The following is a 16,936-nucleotide window of genomic DNA, read 5'->3' as shown; positions in this document are numbered from 1 at the left end:
GGCACATGTTCTTTGCCAACATACCATTCGTATATTAGGTTAGGTGCACTTTAGACACCATTTGGTTGCTGGTATGAGTCCGTCTAGAAGCATGCTTGCCATTGATTGTTTTATATTCCTAGTCTTGGATTGGAAGATCTTTGGGAAGGATAGAGCATATTGATGTAATGTTAAAAGGATAGCTAGGTAGAATTCATGGGCCACAATAAACTCCTTGTGCCAAAAGTGGTATCTGGCTGATAGGAAAGGTGTACATCATTTTCATAAACATATTGTGGGTGATGATATTGTTGATGGACTACATTTAATACCCTAGTTTTGATCCTTGGTTCAGTGTTGTGTATGTAAATGATGAATGGCTAGAAACTAGACAGTGTAATTCTTAACCAACTATTGAATATTAAATAATAATACATCACCAGATGCAAAAGAGGGCAAAAGGTGGGCTATGACTCTACAAGAGGGGAAAGACAAGGGGGCTTTGTAGGCTAGGGAAAGGACTTTAGTGAGGGAGTTAACCCAAAGTCTTGTAAAACTTAATATATCCCTTGATTATTAACTAGTCAATGCTTAATTAAGCCTTGGGGGGGTTGTGTGGGGTGGGGGTGGGGATTAGTACATGAAGGTGATACGTGGCCCCTTCATTGCATGCAATTGAAAATTTTAACTTTACCATGCAAAGAGAACTGTGGTGATTATTGTTGTGGTTTGATTTTGAAGGTTGGAGTGGGGGGTTTGAAGATTGGTTGGTGTTCAATTTTTAAAAAGATGAACTTACGAAAAAAATGGGAATTCACCCTACGAACTGTCCTTTGTTTGGGGAATTGGAGAAATTGTCCTTGGGGTGTCTATTGACTTCACATTGCAAAAGATACAACCACAAATTGAGGATTGTGGCTGACATGTCTGAATGATATTGGCTATAATTGACCATATTTTTCTACAATTGATAATGCCTTCGAATCCTAGTGAGTTTTCTTGGTCAACTTGTGCTAGAGGTGTAATTAATGATTGTGAGCCCGGGAATTGGGCCTTTAGAAGGGAAATTAGACCTAAGCATAGGAAGAGTGTGCCTTTGTGGATTCATAGTCTCATCTTAGGGTGTCCTCTATTGTCGAAAGAACCCGTGCAAGAGGGAGCCTATGGTTGGGTGGAATATCTCTCTTATGCAGGCAGTTGGTGAACAATTTGAAAGAAATAAGTGTTCCTAGTTGTATATGTGAATTGTGTTCAGTTAATACTGAATTGTTATGGTTATGTCATTGTTGAATCAATTTCTAGTTTGTTCTTCCGACTACTTGTGTTAACCCACATTTATGATTTATGGTTTCGTTAAATAATGGAATGACTACATTCAGGTTGCATAAATATGTAGCGTCATTCTTGTTGGTAGTAATAGTTAATAACAAATCGATTGAGTTTAGTTCCTTTGTAAATTTGTGCAAATTTGGGTGGTTCACTGAAGTACCCCATATTCTCAAAGTGAGTGTGTAGAGGGTATTGGTTACATTACATATTGATATCTGAGCTAATATCTACAACATTGGGGTTGTATGGGTTAGAAATCAACATTGTATGAAGAAATTACACTTCTATGACAAGTGTTGATGGAATTTTTGCATGAGAATATTGGGTAAATTATTGTTTGAGATTTGCAAAGTTAAATTGAGTACTGGAATTGCCCATATCAAAGGTTGCTAGAGTATTTGGGTAGCTTATGGAGATATATATGAAAAAAACGTCTCAATTTTAAATTTAACACCGAAAATTTTCGAAGTTCTCATTAAAACCATTTTTTATTAGCTCAAAAATAATTATTTTGAGCTAATTTCCTCAAAAAATTGACTTTGACTTAACCACTAAGGTCCAAGGGTCCAAATTTTCTTGAAATTTCTAATATTTCCTTGGTGGGGGACCTCCAAAAATGAACTTATTTAGACCCACGAATTTTTCCACTTGGAGAAATTAATTTCTCTAACATTTTAAGTTTGACTCAAAATTAATTAATTTTTGGTAATTTTATTTTTGCCAAAAAATTAATTAATTGACACGAGGGGATTAATTATTTTTTCACTCTCAAATATTTTAGCCATGGTGTCTTAGTATGAGGGACCATGCATTAATTTTTTTTTTTACATAAGATTTTACAAATTCAACCCTCAAAGGGGAAATACCCTTTTGTTATAGACCCTCATAATGTTCACCCAATTCTTCAACACAATATGGTCTAGTAGACAAAGTGATATGTAATAAAATAATATGGTCAATTAGCTTAAATTATTCCCAAATCACTTTTACAAAGACTCGACTAAAACACTAGGACTCACCTAAGACTTTGACGATAAATTCCACCCTAGCTTTGGGGTGAGGTTGGAGGGAGGATGCGACGAAGAATAGTGATACACCAGTTGGATGAATTACGACTCGAAATACGGTGGATGAACCTGTGCCTTAATTTCTTCACTGGTTTCTGTTCTCTTTGATTCTCAACATGGTATGTTCTTTCAACTTCTTTGTACAATCTGACCATACCACCTGCTGTAGTGGGAATAGTGGCATACGATAAGTCCCTCTGAATATATCCACCCAAGTCGGCTGCGAACTTCCTCGACAAAAGCATTCCCCATACGTCGGGCACATCAATAATCGCTATATTCATAGTGATGATCTTGTATGGATAATTAGGTAAGGAGATCTATAAGTCTTTGACCACACCAAGGACTTCAACCTTTTTAGAATCCATTGAGCAATTGTTATGGCAAGGCCTAGAAAATTCTCAAGTTCAACTAATCCATAACCTTTTTAGTCATAACATTCGTTGATCCACCAGAATCATGCATGCAATTATGAAGCAGACGATCATTAATATCCAAAGTTAGGAAGAAAGGTTGATGATCTTCATTGGTCATGTAGCAATTCAAATCCTTCAACTTAATTTCTTCATCCTTAAGATTGTTATCGATATTACCCTGTTTATTTTGTCTAAGTCAAGATTCTATTCATTCATAAAAAAGGAGGTATATCAGTAACAAAATGCAGGTAGTCTCACCTCGAACAGGTTTGTTGACTACCGCGATCAACATATGGCAAAGAAACAAAAATACAACTAAAGACACAGTCCACAACTTAGGAGGCCAAAAGCACCAGAAAACACATAAAACAAGTAAAACACCTATAACCATGCTAGTCATCTGAAGTAATAGAAGCAGGATTGTTCGGAGCTGTCCCTTGAGGAGGAGGAGGAGGGCGAAAGGAACACTGGACATGCTCTTCGAAGTGGGCCATCCATGACTCCAGCTTCTCCACCTTCTCAGATAACAGATTCTGGCCTCGCTAGACCACCACGACCCGCTCTCGGACATGACACTGGAAGTAATGCATCTTGTTCAACGTGGAAATGAGCTTTGCGTGCTCTTCTTGCAGCGCCCGCTCCGAGGTTTCCAGGGGTTCTAGGACCCACTGAATCAACTCTCGACAATTTTCCAAACAACACTGATGTTCCTTGCTCTATCCACGCCCCGACCGACTTGCCTTCCTCGTTTGCTTGTGCCTCCGCGACGTGTTGCTCCACCACGTTGCTGAGTTTGCGAGGTGCTACCCCCACGACCAATCGCCAAGCCACCACGACAACGACCATCACGAGCCCCAAAAACTGCCCGACCCGAACGACCAACAATTCTACCTCCCTGGCCAGAGTGAGCCACTATCGCCACTATCGCCATTGGCACCTGCATAGGAGACTCCCGATGCGTCTTACCAGCCGAACTGCGCTTCGACGGGGAAGAAGAGTGAGCAATACGTGGTACCAGGGGCATTATATCAGAACTGACGTTGCTGAGAAGAGACAACGTGAACCAACGAAATTCAACACAGACTACAACTTTAACTGCAGAGAGTCGCCCCACCCACGCCGACAAGACCACAAACAATTAGACCAAGAGAAGAACGGGGAACCACAAATTCCAACCAGCAACAGGGAATTGGACCCTCAATTCTCCGTCCCTGACCCTTTGCAAGACAACCACAGACTAGACCTCCCGAAAGCCAACACACCTTCGCCGCAAAAGCCACTCAACCATGCAAAGCCCCAAGGAAGAACTGTTGAGGAAGGCAAGCCAATTTCCATGTAGACGCAGAGGAGAACCCACCCACCCACAACAAAACCTTCGTATTGGCTTCAGAACCAAATACCCAAATCCTCTCCCGCTCGAAAAAACCAAAGACCACACACCAGAAAGGAAATTGACCAAAGTACTAGCCCGAAAGCTGGGGAGGGGATGCCGGTGACAGAATCACCACCTTTCCCAAACAAGGTGCCCATTGCACTTCCTACTCCCGTGCCCAAAATTCGAACTAAGCTCTGTAAACTGAAACTGATACCATGCCTAGACTGCTGGCCAGAGAAACACACCACCCTCCATAAACCTTCGACGATCACCCCTTCCCGCTGTCCTCGAGGTTGATGGGGAATTCACATAGGTTACCATAACGCCTCCCATACACAAAATGACGTGAGAGGACAGGGAGGTTGGTCCCTACACCAACGACTAGGTGTTAGTCATTATTGCCCACGCGTAACTCACTTGCCTGGTTCGTCACCCCGATCGGGGAGTTATCGGTATTACCTTATTGAACAAACATCTTAATACTATTAATCCATGTAGCCCAATCTATTTTGAGCCCTGGCTTATATCTTTCAGCTGCAACCTGTTTACTTTGATTTTGGTCTTTACCTTTTCTTTAATAAGTATAACCCTCGCTTTTAGCAATTTCCATAATTTTCTCTTAAGATGGCTTTTCACCACACATCTGCGTGATAGGATCCTTTTCATCATCGAAGTTATTGATGGTGAAGGATGAAGAAATCATGTCTATGCAACGACTATCCTTGGAAGAATTTTGACCAACATTATTTATCTGTTGATTTGCTGTTTCATCCAAGATTTTCCTAGCAAGGGCACATGCACTTTCCTCATGGAAACTTTCACATGGTCTGCAAAATGGTATAGGTTGATCAACAACATTGGCAGACTCAAGCGAAGTAGGAGGTTTCTGATCATTAGGAGGATTTCTTCTTGGCCATGGATTATTGTTTCCTCTGCTATTATTATTATTATGTCTAGGTTGCATATTCTGGGCTTGATTTCTTTCCATTTGAACCATCATAGACTACATGGCACTGATTTCTCAAGCATAATCGAGTCTCATTTCCTTGACCATTTGAGTTAATTCTTTAATCGGATCATGTTCGACCTCCTTAATTTCTTTTCCTTTATTTTTGAGAAGACCTCTTTCGAATCCAAGAATTTCTGACTTACCTGAAGCTTTCTTATATTTTTCTAACTCTTCAACAACATTTTGAGCAACAACTAGAGTAACAGGTTTGGCATGTCTTATCTCATATTGAGTATCAACATTAAATGCTTCAAGATATCGTTCTAATACTGTCTTGTCAGGTGGCTTGTAATCTTGAGTCATATCTTTACGAAGACCATTAAATCTTTGATTAAACTCCTCAACTGTTTCATTTTCTTTTTTCATGATAGAATTAAGCTCTTTACGGAAATACTTTCCTTCTCTTTTATCCCCAAATTTATCCTTGAATGTATCAGTAAAGTCCTTTAGAGAGTCAAAAACATTATCTTCTTTGTCATGAAACTAGTCTAATGCATTGTCTTCTAATGAAAGGACAAATAACTTCATTCTGACATCTTCATGATTGTATGCAGTTGCATGAGCATATCTTTGTATAAAAGTGTTGAACTTCTTTATGTGAGCTTCAACATTGATGGCATTATTCACTTGGAAGGTCGAAAGCTTGTTTATAGCTGGATCATCTGGAAGATCATGCAAATATCCCTGGATATTGGCAAAGTTGCAAGGCCTGTAAAAATCCATGAAGACTTGATTGGGAGGATTAATGAAAAGAAAATGGAGATCAGGGAGGGCTTCTTGTTCAAGAAATATTAAATGCTCTCTAGAATGTAATTTGTTTAACCGAGCTCTTAAAGCCTTTTCAGGATCGGGAGCGGGGTTAACCAAGCTACCAGGATTTCTTTTAGAGTAAGCTCTTGTGAATGGATGAATAAGTGGAGTCGACATCCAAACAGGAAACCAACCGAAATATCCAGGTGCTAAAGGTGCGGATAGAAAAGATGAAAGGATTAGTGAGAGAACAAAGGATAAGGTGATGAGAAGATGAAGAATGATGAAAGATGAAAAGATTTAGAAATTGTTGTTGACGTGCCGAGAATAAGATATCCCCGAGAACGACACCAGAAAATGTGGCGTTGACAGGATAAGAAATGATGAGATAATGAGAAGATTAAGAAGATTTCGTTGAAGTGCCGAGAATGAGATAAACTCCTCCTCGAAAATGGCGCCCGAAAATGTTGTTGCTCAGACTGTACAGGAACTGCGACAATGACTCAGGTTGTTGATTTTTGTGTAGCTTGGGAGGTACTCCAACCCCTAGTGTTCAAGGGTTGGAGGTCAAAGCGCCACAAGTAGGCTTGTGGGCTTGGAACCCAAGCTTGGGGTCTTGCACCCAATCATGTTTGGGGCAATTCCGGAAGCACATTTCTACATGTGATGACATGAGATGATAGAGGGCGGAAAGGAGAATCCAACGCTTCGAGAATCGTCAAATTCCGAGTTGTAGAAGTGGAGAAATGAATTTTTGAAGTTGGCAAATAATTATTGGTTTTCAAGTCATGTAGGCTTGAAGTAAAATTTAGCCAATAGATGTGTCTCTTCACTAATTCGTTGGAGCCCCTTTATTGGCTATAAATAAAGGGTGATTTGATGTGTTATAGGTATCCTTTTGTGCAACATCATCTCAAGGAAAAGGAGCTCTGAAATTAGCCCTAGCCACAACAAAGGAGAGGCCCTAAACAACATGGAGGAGGGTCTGAATTCTGTGATGGAGGCCGAGTGAGCTGCAGTGGCAGCAAACTGTCTTTGGGCTAGAAAAGAGGACCAAGTTTGTTGTTCTAGAGGCCGAGGAGGCTGGTTGTTAGGCCAAGCTCCTTGTGAGCAAAGACGTTGTTGTTTGAGGAGTGTTTGGGCACTGTTTTGGAGGCCGCTGCTGCTGTTGTGCTAGGCCGCAGGCCATAACACACAACTGGGCTGCGTAGGAGGTGCCTTGAGGCTTGGCATCTATCCTTAGTGACAACGTGGGTGAGGAGGAGGCTTCTTGAGGTGTGCTGCAGCCCTTAAAGGGCCTGTTTGATGAATGTGGGAGGATTTAGGGTTGCAGCAAGTGCCCTAACCAGGTGTCACGAACAACAAGATACAAACACATGTGCAACAATGTTTTTGGAGGGATGTTAGGTCAAAGATGTTGACTAGAGCGTGGATTAGTTGATGGGAAGCTTGAGGAGGCCTTAGGAGTTGTTTGGAGGAGCCCACGTGGACTGTTGGGTAGCCTACCAAGCAACCAAGGTGACATCATGCACATCAGATTGGAAGGCAAGAAGACAACAACAAGGAGTGTTGCAGATGTTCCCTTGGTTGATGAGTTGATGGTGTCCTAGGTGAAGGACATTTTGATGTGCCTAGATTTGTGCAATAGCTCCTCTATTGCAGAGCAAAGGGCGGATTGGAGAAGTCTGTTAGCAACCATGTGGAAGGGTTTACTAGGTGTTGGATGCCCTAACTAGGTGCATATGCTACAACGAGGATTAGGCACTCGTGGTATATTGGAGGGCAGCGTGAGAGTGGGCCAAGTGTGAACGTGGATTGAGCATTTATGGTCTGCTAGAGAACAATGTGATAGTGTCCAAGTTGGAGCCCGGTGTGCACCATCTTCATGGACCTAGATGGTTGCTAGAGTGGTAGTTGTTGACCTCAAGGGTTGATGAACTAGAGGAGTAGTTGAGTAGCCCTAGACTTGTGTGTGGAGAAGGACTTCTATAGCAGATGGGGGCAGTCCTCCTAGTTCGTGTTCATTGTGGGAGATGGACATCTTGCAGTGATAGGTGGCAACCCTCCGTGCCCTATGTTGGTTTTCATCGGAGTAACGTAGGAAAACCATAGTGAAGTTGAAGTCGCTGAGGAGCAGCAATGGGCAATTGAGAGTTGCTCACAAGTGGAGTTGTGAACAACTCGATATGAGTCTCGATGTGTTGTGCCCTTGATGGACTAAGGATCAACTAGTGAGCAGATTGGATAGCCGAGATTCAGTGGCCAAATGGACTGGGAGCATTGATAAAGGCAGGAGCTGTAGATTGGGACCCGAAGGACTGAGAAGGTACAGGGTACGACTGAGAGGAGCTGAGAGAGCATGTGACAACCAAATGTTCAAAGTATCTTGTTGAGGGTAGATTGGTCGTCGATGGACTGGCACCAGGCCCCAATTTGTATCTTGTACTAGTGGATGTATGAAGGCCATTATCCCTGGTACGGGAGCCCTAGACTGTTGTATTATATGTTGTTTAAAATAACAAAGTTGGGTTGAAAATTGTAAAATGTTGTCTATATTCTGTGCATGTGTGATTTACCGTTGTTTATATTCCCCTGTGCAAAGTAGTATTGTTGAGATTCATGGTTTGGTAGCGTCAGAGATTTTACGATTTTATCCTAGACCCAAGATTGTGGAAATTCAACTCAGGTCGGGGCTTGTCACTCTGATCCCCGACCTCCCTATTCTAGTTGTCTCCCAACAATAGGCTATGGGAAGTAGTCCCTATGGAAATGTGAAGATGAAGGACAGGTTGGCAACCAATGAGTCCGGGAGACACGATTGAACGACCTTGCTACTTGGTTAATTTTATCAAGGCTTTAAAAATTAGATTAGATTTGAATGTGAGACTAATGCCTTATGGAGTCAACTTCCTGCTTTTTTTTAAAGACCAAGTAACCAGATGAAGAACCGCTGCTTAACAGCTTAACTAACCTGAATGAAGTGCAAATTATATCAGCTATGTGAAATGCGAAATCTTGGTTAATTTTAAGTTAGATTCCTATTCTAGGTGTGACCTTTCTCTTAACTGTTTTGGAACTAGTCTCTAGAGTAGGTTGTGGGATGGAAGCGAATGGGAAGCAAGTAGAGGCTTGATTAATGATACCTCCCCCTGTGTTCCAACCACACGATGCCTCTGACGCTATAGAGACTATGGCTCTGATGACTGCAAAGTCATTGTGTTAACCACTAAAGAGGTTCAAACCCCTTGGGCTAAATTGAGAAAGGGTGGCCCTAAATGTCTATCAACCAAGCTTATGCTTAGAAGTAAATTATTAAGGGGAAGACTATCTTAGAATGATATGCAAGGATTATGGGTGATTCTTAACGTAGGATTGTTTGAGTTGTTTAAGTACTTCGCTGTGATTCAATCTTAAATTGGACTATGGCTCTCACGAATGCAAAGTGACTGTGTTAATCACTAAAGAGGTGCTAAGCCCCTCAAGCTAAATTCAGAAAGGGTCGCCCTAAATGTCTATCAACCAAGCTTATGCTTGGAAGTAAATTATTAACTGGAAGACTAATTTAGAATGATATGCAAGGATTACGGGTGATTCTTAACGTAGGATTGTTTGAGTTGTGTAAGTACTTAGTTACGATTCAATTTTAAATTATATCAATAAGTACTTGCCAATGAAACTCAATCTTAACCATAAGAACGTGCCAAGCTATCAAGTGCCAATAATAAATGAGAGATCCTTTCAAAACAATTACCCAAGTGCTCAAGGCAAGATTATCTTCCACAAGATGCTCAACCAATAAATAATGATTGCAATTAAAAAAACTTAGAGCACTTATCCACTTAACAATTAGCCAATGAACTTCAATACAAGATGCTAATGATAATCAATCTTCAAAATATGACAATGTTACTTACATTCAATCATCAAGAGACATTCGTAATAGATTCGAAGCCCTTAGGCAAAGAACACTTAGATGCCAAGACACTGCTATTAAATCACAAAAAATAAGGTTTTTAGGATCTCAAAATCACAAATTTCTCAAAGATGCACAATTAGAGCTATGCCAATAAGATTGCAAGTGTTCTTAGCCAATATTCTTCAATTGTTAGTCAACAATAAGATGGTTATTATGAGATGCTTCTAACCAAGAGTGACCAAATTCACAAATTCACTTGAGAGATACACAATGACATTCAATTATGAATTAAGTGCTTATATGAGTGAATTTAGTGCAAAGAGGAAGATTTTTTTTTAGAGAGTGTGAGAGCTTACAATAGACACACAAATGTTAGATTCCAATGTTTAGCAACCTTCTTCACAATAGAATTTAGAACCATGAAGCAAGTAATCAATTAGAATGTAAAGCAATGAGAGCACTTACATAACTTGTATTCCAGTGTTAGGATAGATCTATGACAAGAGTAAGTAAAATTGCTTTAAGTGCACAATGATAAGCATATATTAGCCAAATATGAACAATTAGCACCCAAGAATCACACCAATGAAATTATGAGTCATTTAGCCCCCTTATAATGCACTTTTCACTGTTATTTCATATTTGATCACTCTAATTATGCAGAGATAATAGTCATTAAAACAACTAGATCTATGCCAAGAAATTAATGCCCAAATTGGTTAAGTGACTTGACAATGTGTGAGGTATCTTAGATATGATTTTTATGCCACTTAAATGTGGTTTTCACCATTGTTATGAACTATTTAACTTGTTGAAGTAAAACAGTGAAATGAGCAAGGGTATAGAGGTCAAACCAAAGGCCCTAGGCCTTGAAGATCACTTGTTCAACTTGCCAAAATTTTCCAATACTTGAAAACACAAATTTTCAATCACTTCTTTGCAAAATTCACCAATGATTAGATTCAGAAAATCAAATGCTCAAATCAGAGATGGAAGAGGGCAATGAGGCAAGGAAAAAGGGCTAGGAGAGGAGAGAAGGCCTAATAGGCCTACAACTAAGGCCTAATGGCAAAAATAGCCTCACGAAAAGCCTTGAAAAGTTGTCGCTAGGCTTGAGGAGGAGGCCGAGAGGCCCTAAAGGGATATGGCCTAAGGCTAGGGCCTCAAAGAGGCCCACAACAAGGGGTTGGAGGGAGGTCAAGAGGCCAAGGAGCCACGACAAGGGCAAAAAAGGGTGAAGGGAGGGTGCTAGGAGGGAGAAGAGGAGGACGGAGGGGAAGAAGGAAGGAGAGGACTGGACAGAGGCATGAAATGAGGGCCGAGGGGGATTGGAGGGTCTAGAAACCCATGATAGAGGTAGAGGAGGCAGGTCGAGGCCTCCTAGGGGCTAGACGACTACCCTAAAGGGTGCCGCATGCCTTAAAGAGCTTAAGATCTTCAATTTTACTGCAAAATTCTTCAGTTGCTGGCCTTGCCAAAATTTTAGAGACTAGATCTTACTCTCAAAGACCTAGATCTAGCTCTAATCCAACAAATTTCCTTGGATCTCACTTGTACAAATAAATTTACAAGAGCTCCAAAACCCCAATGTATACAAAAAATTGAAAATCGAAAAACCTCAAATCCCAACTGCAAAACAAGGGTTAGAAGATCAAAATTAACTACAAAAAATGAATTAAGGAAATCTATTTACAAAATACACAAGTATAAAATGCTTGAATTTTTTTTGAGATTTTTTTTTAAACAAAATTAATGGCTAGATGTATTTTCGAAAAATAGATGTTGACCACAACCTTAGCAAAATAAGAAAACCATATAAAATATCTGAAGTCCAAATAAGGTCAGCTTATGCCCACATTCCGTGAACTTGGAGCCCAAGGGTCGGGGAACCTGCAAATTCTATATATTTCTCAAGAACAAATCGTCAGAACATACAATGAATCAAATCACCTATGATAAGCCCACAACTTACCAATAGAATGTTCGTATCATCTACAAATGAAATAGTGATTCAGATGATATTAAAGCACAATATAGGAAAGTTCATACCCAACACATACCACAGATCAATGAGACAAAGACACCATGAACTGCACCCCTATTTTCGTGAAATTTCCAATATTCCCTTGATGGGGGACCTCCAAAAAATTAACTTCTTTTAGACCCATGAATTTTTCCACTTGGAGAAATTAATTTCACTAACATTTTAATTTTGACTCTAAATTAATTAATTTTCTGGCTTAGGATTTATTTTTATTTTTGGTAGAAAAATTAAATAAATGGCACATGAGGAGATTAATTATTTTTCCATCCCCAAATATTTTAGCCATGGTCTCTAAGTATGAGAGACCATGCAATATTTTTTTTTTCTACTTAAGATTTTACAAATCCAACTCTCAACGGGGGAATACCCGTTCGTTATAAACCCTCATAATATTCACCCAATTATACGACACAATATGATCTAGTAGACCAAGTGCTCTGTAATAAAATAATTTCACCAATTAGCTTAAATTATTCCCAAATCACTTTTACAAAGACTCGACTAAAACACTAGAACTCACCTAAGATTTCGATGATAAATTCCACCCTAGGTTTGGGTTGAGGATGGAGGGAAGAACTCTGCCGATCATCCGTGTTTGAAAACGCAGATAATTAGTGAGATGAAAAAGCTTCTAGGATGAAATTCGTCGCCAAAATCATAGGCTTACTTAGGTTGTTACATAATTAGCGGTTGTACTAGCATCATTTACATTACAAATTTTGCAGATTGGGTTTACAATGACATCGCAGAAACTGCTGCTTGATGACTCTGACATTGAAAAAATTCCATCAAGGCTCCAGATCCTGCTTCCTTGGAATGTTGAAAAAATGGGTGCAACAGAAACTTCCAGTGTCTATTATCTTCTAAGAACATTACATTTTGCTCACATTATTACAATACATATCTATTATTATTCCCTTCAATACCTCCCTAGGTGCCCCCATATTACTCCCTATATGCAATACTACATTCCATCCCCCTTAGCATGTTTTTTGCTTGAAACATGGGAAGAAACCATACAATATGAGTGACGAGAAATGTAGCCATATGTTATCAAACAATAGCATCCATCCATCCTAGTGACATATGAACATGGCGGCCAACTACTTGGTTGACACGTTAATCAAGAATTTTGCTGCTCCTTTGTATGTGACGATGATGTCTCCATGCGGTTGACGAGCTAGGAAATTGTTCTTTTCACCGCGAAATCACTTGCTTTGTTTTTGATTAATTTGTCTCTTTTTGCCTTAAAAATTATCATTAAAACCTTGTACATACACCATGGGCAACTTAAGGTATGAAACACATATTTACTACTTTTCTTATCACTGTTTCCAAATTAGAGCTGAAGAATGTTAAAAAGAGTAGTATATATATATATATATATATATATATATATATATATATATATATATATATATATTTTATGCATGGAATAAAAGAAGTGGTGCTAACTTGAGTCATTGAAGGTGTGCAACTGATGTCATATGACTAATGAGCACGCTGGCAACTGCAAGAAAGGAACATATGGCATCCACAGGTTCAATTGCATGTCATAAAAGGAAAACGTCTTCAAATCAATGTTTTAAAACTCCGACTCTGACACCGACTCGGCCGAGGGTCGACTCTGACTCCGACTCCGACTTGGTATCGAATCGGTCGACTCGATTTCAATGACTTGGCCGTTGTAAAAAATACATTAAATATTTTTTTTAAATAAAAAAACATAATTTTAAAGATTTTCATTCATGTTTCCAAACACATAACATTAGAATATAGATGGAAGATAAAATATGATCAAAGTAGGCTCATGAATATATCCATTATATCAAAATGGCACCCAGTGCACTGTCCAATACATAGTTCAGAGCACTATGCATGCAACTCATGTCATAGTTCCAAACAATGTCAGTGGTTTTTTTATGGATTTTATTCAAATTTCTCAACGAAGAATTGTAAGGGCATACACTATTAATAAAGATTTGGGCCTCATTCTTATTTTCCTTTTGGCATGCAATAATAAAACAAGATGACAGCATAGCAAGCCAAGGAGGAATATCAATGATCATGGAGTCACAATCCAATGTGCCTTCAAACCCTAAGGCGTCTTTTTCATCACTAGAAGAATCCTCTACTCTCATGGCATACCAGTCTTCCGATCCAACAATTAACTATCATGCCATCCCACTAACGATGGGCTTACACAAATATGAAAGCTCAAATCTACCAATGCAGTATTCAACCATCATAACAAAAGTACGAAACCACATAGTAAGCAATAGAATTTGTAGTTCCGTACTGCTAAGCACACTTTTGTTGTCAATTGATGGTTATGGTTGAACCTAAACCAGAAATCAATAAATATGATGGGCTTCATCGCTGTCTGCTCTGAGATACAGTGGCAACTGATCAATGTGTTTATATAGCTTTCATATGCCAAAGAAGGATTAAGTTGATCATAAATAAGATCAACTTCATAATTCACCAAAGAATTAGCATTTTATTAAAGTGGAGATGCCAAAACTGAAGACTACAAACTACAAAGATGATAAACGCATTAGCTCGATGCAACAATTTATAAAATATTAAAAAAAACGCAGTCTTTTGGTGCCTGGGCCGCTGTACGTAACCTGGCCGGGTTGATACAGACTCGGCCGAGCCGGTCGAGTTGTTAGACAAGTCAGCCGGCTCGGTATTAACCTGGCCGGCCGAACCAGTTACTTAGCCAAGTCACAAAATTGAGGCCTGGCTCGGACCAACTCGGACAAGTCGGTTCCGAGCCGGCCGTTTTTTAAAACACTGCTTCAAATTGGGCTTCCGCGAGGAATTTGGAGCATATAGGTGTAGTCTCAAATATATTGTTACATGGATGTTGCCCGTAGGAACAATCACAACTGGTTTGTTATGGGGATTCCATTTGAGTCTTGTTACCCACCACCTTGTGGTGATATCCATAGGAGAAAATTTTTCTCCTCAATGGTCCTCAACTAGAAACCAGGAGCTCGATGCAGCCACCAAATAACTCGATGTGCTATTTTCTCCGCTACCTGAGCCAATCACGTGGTCCCTTGCCCATCTGTTATGATCGTATGTTTGAAGGTGGGCCTACCAACCATGAAGGTATGGCTTTTCATTGTGTGATAAGGTATTTTGTTTACTTATCATGGACACTTTTGGGCATGGATTAGAGGGGGGATTCAACGAAAAGAATGGATTAGGTCTGTACTCTTGTCTCCTCAGCCCCTTTTGGTAGTTAACCTTGTATTCTAGTCCTGTGGTATCTCCATTACTGGCTGCTAGGCTTTAGGGATGGCACTACATGGGAAACCCTGTTTTTAGTTGTGTGGTCCTGCTTCCCGACACCCTATATATCATCCCACTTTGCTCATTACAACCCCTTAAATCATATTTCCCATCTGGGTCCACATTTGTCCGTTGGGTTCACAAAGAGTTAGCCTTCCCCCTCCCCTTGTCCACACCTTGGGTCGAGCCTGGAACGATGTTGTGGAGGTTGATGCAGCTAAAAACAAAAGAAAAAGCATATTTGGCCACTCTCAACATAAATTGTACTAGAAAATGCAAAAGATGGCCGCGACATACACATTTAGCATGTGGGCAAAAGCCAAACATGAGCTCTACCCCCTATCATTATGGCCATTACCCTAGTTTCTAGGGCAGTATATGAGCCCCTTTGATCATAAAGGAGCCCATGATTGCCCCAACCCCTGGTGGGCGATGAACTGCCCTACCAAGAGAGGGGGATTCACTACTATATCCCACACATCATGCTCTCATCCCTTGGAGCCCCGAGCAATTATAAAAGAAAGATTAGTAAAAGACAAAAGGCATATGAAGAAGGGTGGAAAAACAAAGGCAAGAATTACTCATGTACCATGTTTGCTCCCTCCTAGAGTCATATACCCAAGTGTGGGCTTCCCTATTTTAGCTACCCTCGTACCATGGCATGTGGCTCAGAGCTTCTCCTTCATGCCCCACACCATTCTATCACTATAACACATGCCACCTACAATTTGATGGATGTGCCATGGACATGTCACCCCCTTTAGAGGCTTAAACCACCGAATATGGTTCTTGGTTAACCCCCCTTATTGAACTTGGAGACACCTGTACATGTTGAAGCCCACTATGAAAGGGCATACTACTATGAAGTGTCCATTTAATTCCATGATTTGTAAGCTCTTTTACTCTATTACTTTAATGATTCATTGTACTAGAAGGCGAGGAGACGCATTGGATCTTATACAGGATTGCAGGTGGGTCTCCATTTGGGGTTTGGTCTCCCTATATGGGGTCTAGGCCTTCCAGAGGGTCACATTGGCACTTGTAGGGTGAGTGTTGAGAGCCATGGGCCTCCACCATAACAAAGAGAAAACACCATTCATTAATTGCTCGTGTTCCACCTTTTTGGATGAAGATGATGCACTTGGACCACCATGCCTAGCCAACTTCACACTTGTACCATACACTTGGAAGATGTTTCGGGGCTCAGATGAGGATGTGTCTCACCATGGGAGACGAAGGGAGGGCTTATGTCATAATTCTAACCGTTATAGATGGTTTACAACAGTGTTTTTAAAACCGTTTTCAAAAATCGGTTACCGGTCAAACCGACCAGTTAGCAAGGCTGCGGTCCGAACCGGCCAAAAAACCCGGTTTGACTTGGCATTTCACCTTTTTTTAGCCCTAACCGGTGAAAACCGGCCAGTTTAGGACGGAACCGGCCGGTTTGTATCAAACCGGCCGGTTCTGTCCTAAACCGGCCGGTTTTAGGCACGCCCACCGTAAAGTTTAAAAATCATATTTTTCACTAGGTTTCAGGGGTTTTGGGGGAAACTAAGGGTGTTTCAACCCTAACAATGTTAGCAATTAATGGTAATGTTAAATTCTTAAAGTAAAAGTGACATTTCCTTTAATTTTCATTTTCATCCTTTTACTTAAATTTTTAACATTACCATGAAATGACTCAGGATGTTTGAGAGTGGTTTCGACCTCATTGGATTTCATATGGAGAAACTAGAATTTTAGATTTC

At 40.3% G+C, this 16,936-nt stretch overlaps 1 protein-coding gene across 1 annotated transcript in view; it reads left to right on the top strand.

Moving 5' to 3' along the window:
- BIO1 (adenosylmethionine-8-amino-7-oxononanoate transaminase) overlaps positions 1-16,936 on the top strand; it is a 312,590-nt gene that overhangs the window by 164,931 nt on the left and 130,723 nt on the right. The gene's annotated exons all lie outside the window — the stretch shown is intronic.

The sequence above is a fragment of the Pinus tabuliformis genome, chromosome 8, assembly GCF_031772625.1.
Source record: "Pinus tabuliformis cultivar Carrire ecotype Pingquan chromosome 8, CPIR1, whole genome shotgun sequence".
Taxonomy (NCBI): Eukaryota; Viridiplantae; Streptophyta; class Pinopsida; order Pinales; family Pinaceae; genus Pinus; species Pinus tabuliformis.
This window is presented reverse-complemented; position numbering and strand designations above follow the sequence as displayed.